This window comes from Pyrus communis, chromosome 17 (genome assembly GCF_041283825.1).
Source record: "Pyrus communis isolate YQ-2024b chromosome 17, ASM4128382v1, whole genome shotgun sequence".
Taxonomy (NCBI): Eukaryota; Viridiplantae; Streptophyta; class Magnoliopsida; order Rosales; family Rosaceae; genus Pyrus; species Pyrus communis.
In genome coordinates, this window is record NC_142581.1 from 11,781,935 (window position 1) to 11,788,362 (window position 6,428).

Consider the following 6,428-nt stretch of genomic DNA (forward strand, 5'->3'; position numbering starts at 1 on the left):
TTGTCCCATTACTTGATAACTGAATGTTTGTTTTTTGCGATTTTTGGCGTACGTGATCTCGAAGTATATACAAACAAGTTTGACGGTTGGATCCTTGAAACTAGTTTTGTACAATGCGTATCCCATCAAAACAATAGATTCACTAACACTTGGAGTTTATTTATACTTTCATTAAGTATAATATAAGATTTTGTGGTATCCACTTGTGTAAATGTTTTAAATTGACGATCGAATTAGTTCATTGTATTCATATAGGATCAAGGAGTGTAGCTGTAAAAGATCATCAAAATCGGAGTTAAAACTACTGTTAAATTGTGCTTTTTCGTTTATAAGCGTCGAAAAGTTTTGTCCCATTACTTGATCTATGCATGTTTGTTTTTTGTGATTTTTGGCTCATGCAATCTTGAAGCATATACAAACAAGTTTAACGGTTGGATCGTTGAAACTAGTTTTGTACAATGCGTTTCCTATCAAAACGATAGATTTACTAACACTTACAATATATTTATACTTTCATTAAGTATAACATAAGATTTTGTGGTATCCACTTGTGTAAATATTTTAAATTGATGATCGAATTAGTTCATTGTATTCATATAGGATCCAGGAGTGTGGCTGTAAAAATTCATCAAAATCGGAGTTAAAACTATCGTTAAATCGTGCTTTTTTGTTTATAACTGTCGAAAAGGTTTGTACTGTTATTTGATCTCTGCATGTTTGTTTTTTGCAATTTTTAGTGTATGTGATCTCGAAGTAGATACAAATAAGTTTGATGGTTGGATCGTTGAAACTAGTTTCGTACAATGCGTTTCCCATTTAAACGATAGATTCACTAACACTTAAGAGTTTATTTATACTTTCATTAAGTATAACATAAGATTTTGTGGTATCCACTTGTGTAAATATTTTAAATTGACGATCAAATTTGTTCATTGTATTCATATAGGATCTAGGAGTGTAGCTGTAAAAAATCATCAAAATCGAAGTTAAAACTACCGTAAAATCATGCTTTTTTGTTTATAACTGTCGAAAAGTTTTGTCCCATTACTTGATCTCTGCATGTTTTTTTTTTGCGATTTTTGGCGTATGTGATTTCAAAGCATATACAAACAAGTTTGACGGTTGGATCGTTGAAATTAGTTTTGTAGAATGCGTATCCCATCAAAACAATAGATTCACTAACACTTTAGAGTTTATTTATACTTTCATTAAGTTTAACATAAGATTTTGTGGTATCCACTAGTGTAAATATTTTAAATTGACGATCGAGTTCATTCATTCATTGTATTCACATAGGGTCAAGGAATGTAACTGTAAAAAATTATCAAAATCGAAGTTAAAATAACTTTTAAATCGTGATTTTTTGTTTATAATCGTCGAAATGTTTTGTCCCGATACTTAAGCTCTGAATGTTTTTTTGTTTGCAATTTTGAGCGTATGCGATCTTGAATCATATACAAACAAGTTTGACGGTTGGATCGTTGAAATTAGTTTTGTAGATTTTTATAATAATTTTTTGTTAAAATATAACTTGCACGATGCCTAGATGGGGTCGTTGCGCAAAACCACTTTGCGCGACATCGTAATGTATACATGCGTCGTGCAATGTGTTAAAAATTTGGTGGTAGTTTTGTAATAATTAGGCGTTTTTTTTTTTTTTTTTGATTTTGCCAAATTTGGACAAAATGGGAGTGTAAAAATTTGGTCTCTCTTCCTTCTCTCTCACTCGTTCTCTCACATCTCGCGTAGCAGCCTGAGCCCTAAGCCTTGAACCTCCTCTCTCTCTCAGTCTTCAATCACTATCTCAAACTCTTTGTCTCTCATTCCCAACACCATCTCTCGATTTCTCTCTATTTCTGCCTTCATCCAAAAAAATTTCACATGCCTCCACCTCGGCCAAGCTTGCGCCTCCGTCAATTTCGACGTCCTCTTCAGGTTCACACATTCAACCTCATTATTTGCATATTTAATTTAATGTTTTTCAATTAATTGTGCTGTAAATGGAAGAAATTAGATCCATGGTTGAAAAGGATGGGTCCGCAAAGGGAATTGTTTTCAGCCAGTTCACATCGTTCTTGGATATTTCAAGGTCCGACCCGAACCCCAAGTTCTGTTTCTGCATGTTTTTAGATTTCTAGGGTTTTATATTTGTGTATGCGAATTGGGATTTCTGGTGGTTCATTGTTTTGTACTTTTAGCATAATTTTTTGTACTGTATGGCTTAAAGCAAAATGCCCAAATGCGGATTATTATACTCTGCTAATTTAGCTTAATATTTTATGTAGTTGAGTTGCTACTTGAGTATCATTAAAGTAAGAAAATAGTGGTGCTATAGCAGAAGAAAATGGAAGAGAAACAGTTGAGTCATCCTCTTTCTGTTTTAGGTAACATAGTTTTGTCACTTTTCATTTTTCCTTATCTCCATGATCTCTTACCTTTGAGATTAATCACTTTTGGATCATCTTACTTCCATTTCAAAATAGCAGTTACTAAACACAATAGGTTAAAATATCTTGTGGGTTTAAGAACTTTGATGCATTAATGCTTATAAGACTAGCACATGGTTTTCTTTTTTATATGAAGTTTATGAAAAGAGGATTGTGGCTGAAGCTGGATGCTTCATAGTATCGTAAGAAGAGTTTGATGATAGTCATGTCAAATAGTCTAATATGTTTTATATTAATTTGTCTTCTGCAAGGATTGGATATCTTATAATATATGCATATGTGTTTTAATCTCCATTCATGTGCTACCCTTGGATCTCTTTCCAGATTGGTAAATTATGAAACATTAGCATATATCTAGAATTTTTAGTGAAGGCTTAGACCTATAGCCAAGCCTAGAATTGTAATTTATGAGAGAAAAAAAAAGCATATGTAGTCGAAATAGCAATGACCTATTGTACTGTTATCTTGCAATATCTTATGTCCCTTTATGACCAGTTTTATAAGCTTGTCTGACATACAACCGAATCAGACTTTAATTTAACATTGATATACCCATATATTGCAGTTAGAATTTTTTCAGGTCGACCTTCATTTTATTCAATGATGTTCTGCCTGTGTGGTTTTTGTGTTTGGTTCTTAGAACTTAGGAATGCTTACCTCTAGATTTGTGGATAAACTAGTCTTTGCGCATTCTGGTGTTTGTCTGATCAATCTAGTTTTAATTTTCAACCCCAGATAAATGCATCGGTGCTTATACATCAATTTCCATCCATGTGTAAGTGCATAATACACTCATAACCCCATTATGAGGACTTATCATTTTCTATTCATCTACAGGACTTTGATGAGTGCATCGATTATATTGACGAAGCTACAAGATCTGGTGGTGGTGTGTTGGTTCATTGCTTTGTGGGAAGATCCAGAAGGTGATTTTATCTTCCAGTATAGGTTGTTGCTTTCAGGTTGTCTTCTTCGCTGTCTTAATTTAAGTTATCAATTAAGTGAATCCTTCAAATAAGGTTCTCTTGATCTCGATACAACATGGATAAGAAATAATGTTCTAGCATAAATTTTCTATGATTTTGCATCTCAGTTATTAATATTAGAACAGAAAAATAAATTTGGGCTTTCAATTGCTGGTTTTAACTAGTTAAAGGTCAAGAGTTATCTAGTTTTGTTGCCTAATGACCAATTTTAGATATCTTCAAATTTGCACTATCTCCAATGACCCTTTCTTAGTTAATATTTGACATACATATGCACATATACACCACACAGAGGGACATAGTCCGACTCTCAAAAACTTTGTTCGAGTATTAAGCTCTAGTGATAAGCCATAGGATACAGTTTCCATAGCATAATCAAATTTTCGAGGTTTTGATTTAGAGGCAATATATGCATCAACGTTAAGGCTTATGTGATTAGTTAATATCATTGAATGTTAAGGCTTATGTGATCAGTTAATATCTTTGAACATTGAGGCTTATGTGATAAGTTAATTTCTTGGAATTTCATCATATCTTGATTATTCTAAGTAGCCTTCTTCAGTTCAATACTTGAATAAGATATGTGGATTAAACTTTGAAGGTTAACATTTCCAGAGGGACTCCATCCTTGATCCTTATTAACTAAGAAAAGATAAGGTGAAGGGTGCTAACCTCAAGTGGCTTTACCCACATTTGTCCGTCATACTAGCCACTCTCTTTGTAAGGTATAACTGCTGATAGTAGCCTATCACTAACATAACTCCATCCCTGCAGTACGGTAATTATATGATTTACTTGCTTTAAAGATTCTACAATGACAGACGTTCTACTAAACAAATATTAAGCATGAAAATTGCTTGGATGTGCTTGTTTTTCTTTCTTATTGCTTACAATACTACTATTTAATGTCTCAATATGAAATTTCAAGCCTTGAATTTGTTTTCGTGCAGTTCATACATACCGGGGAACCTGTAGTAATATATTTTCTCTGGTATTCGGGGCTGGTAGAATTAAATCCATGGCTGTTTAGCAGGTTCATAATCTGTCATGTGTTTATCTTTTCTCAAGGGACCCCCTTTAATATAAATTTTCAAGAGTTCTACCTATACAAGTACAAATTTTTTTTCTTGAGCCATATGCTTATGTCCATGCAGATAAAGAGAGGCAACAATTGCTGAGGCTCAAGCATTAGGGGCAGTAGTTCGTTCTCAAGGTCCTTTGTTTGGAGGTGTTCAAAAAATGTGAAGTCTTCAAGTGACAATTTCCTTGTTCGTTGGAGGTCTCATGGATAGTTTGATATTTCTTTGTATATCTCATCGTTTTGTTGTTTACTTTAGAAGATAACTTCTTCTTGTTTTTTCTTTTTTGTTCGGACATCTTATATGTACATTTTCATATATTTTATAATTAAATACTTTTTCTTGGTTTATTAATTATTGTTTAGAATTTAATTACAATATTTATTAAAAATTAAATAAAAAAGATTTTTGCAAAAAAAAAAAAAGGGTTTGGGCGACGAAGAATGGCTGCGTCGTGCAAAGCTATCTTTGTGCCTTTGCAACACATAGGGCCTGCGTCGCGCAAAGACACTTTGCGCGTCGTAGGGCTTGCGTCGCCCAAAGCTACTTTGTGTGACGTAGATATATGCGTCGTGCAAAGTCTCTTTGCACGACGTATGTTTCTTCTTCGTCGCGCAAACCCTACTATCACTTCCCTGGCACGACGGTTAGCGCGCGACAAAGGTTTCATTCCGCTATTTTTCTAGCAACAATTTTTTTACTTTGCGCGACGAAGGTACCTACGTCGCACAAAGGCGTTTTTTCTACTAGTGTCAGGATTTATCTTGCAAAAGAACGGAGAGTTGGATGGATACCTCAACTATAGAATACAAGCTAGATGGATGAAGTGTTAAAGTGCATCCGGTGTGTTAAGTGACCATCGTATGCCACTAAAGCTCAAGGGAAAAATTTATAGGATGGCAATAAGGTCGACAATGCTTTATGGCACATAATGTTGGGCAGTGAAGCATCAACATGTACATAAAATGGGTGTAGCGGAGATGAGAATGCTTCGTTGGATGTGTGGGCATATGAGAAAGGATATAAGATTAGGAATGATAATATCTGAGGTAAAGTAGGAGTAGCCAAAATTGAAGGAAAGATGAGAGAAAATTAGTTACGGTGGTTTGAACATGTGAAACGAAGGCCTACTAATGCTCTGGTTAGAAGATGTGATTACGGGACAGAGGTTCAGGGCCCAAGGGGTAGATGATGACTTAGGAAGACTTTGGAAGAGACTCTAAGAAAAGACTTAGAGTACTTGAATCTAACGGAAGACGTGACATAAACTGAGCACATTGACGTTATAGGATTCATACAGCTGACCCCACTTAGTTGGAAAATGCTATGTTGTTGTTTGTCAAATGATAGGTTTTGTTAGATTAGTCACCGATGAAGTTTGAACTCACGTTGTTATGTAAGGACTCAACTCCTTTCCACCACTGTGGTAAAGGACAACTTGCATATTGTTTTCTTTTTTCAAGGAAACCTTTTTACTGGTCTGCATTATGCAGTAAAGAGATCTGGATATATGAAAGGTAAAGTTTACCTAAGTAATTAAAGTTAACTCTTTTGTCCCGTTTACCAAATTAAAGTTTGAAGAGACAAATATAAAAAAATGTCGTTCTTTATTTTTGAAACTAACAATATACGTAAAAATTATTGTTGATAATGCATGTGATCAAGTGACTGCCTTAATTAGTTATGAAAAAAGGAGTCTCGATCTGCGAAGACTTGCTGTGATTTACTGCTATGAATTGATGATACCTATATACTGCCAATAATTTATGGACCTACACAATGTATCAGCCAAAACCCTAGATTGGATGCAATAGTGCTCGTGACGCGATGAGCCAAAACTTTTTTTGTACAGTTAATTTTCTTGATTTGGATGTCAGTTCATATTTGTCAACCATATACACTTTTGACTTTAACCC

General features: G+C 34.3%; 1 long non-coding RNA gene across 3 annotated transcripts; it reads left to right on the plus strand.

Moving 5' to 3' along the window:
- The first annotated feature begins 1,676 nt into the window (after positions 1-1,676).
- LOC137708338 (uncharacterized) lies at positions 1,677-4,862 on the plus strand. Of its 3 annotated transcripts, none has more exons than XR_015958213.1 (5): positions 1,677-2,089; positions 2,286-2,384; positions 3,285-3,409; positions 4,384-4,466; positions 4,588-4,862. It is a non-coding gene; the product is annotated as an uncharacterized LOC137708338 (long non-coding RNA). The 3 variants fall into 3 exon arrangements; XR_011064778.2 differs by having other exon boundaries at positions 3,285-3,373; XR_011064779.2 differs by lacking the exon at positions 2,286-2,384 and having other exon boundaries at positions 3,285-3,373.
- The last annotated feature ends 1,566 nt before the right edge of the window (positions 4,863-6,428 follow it).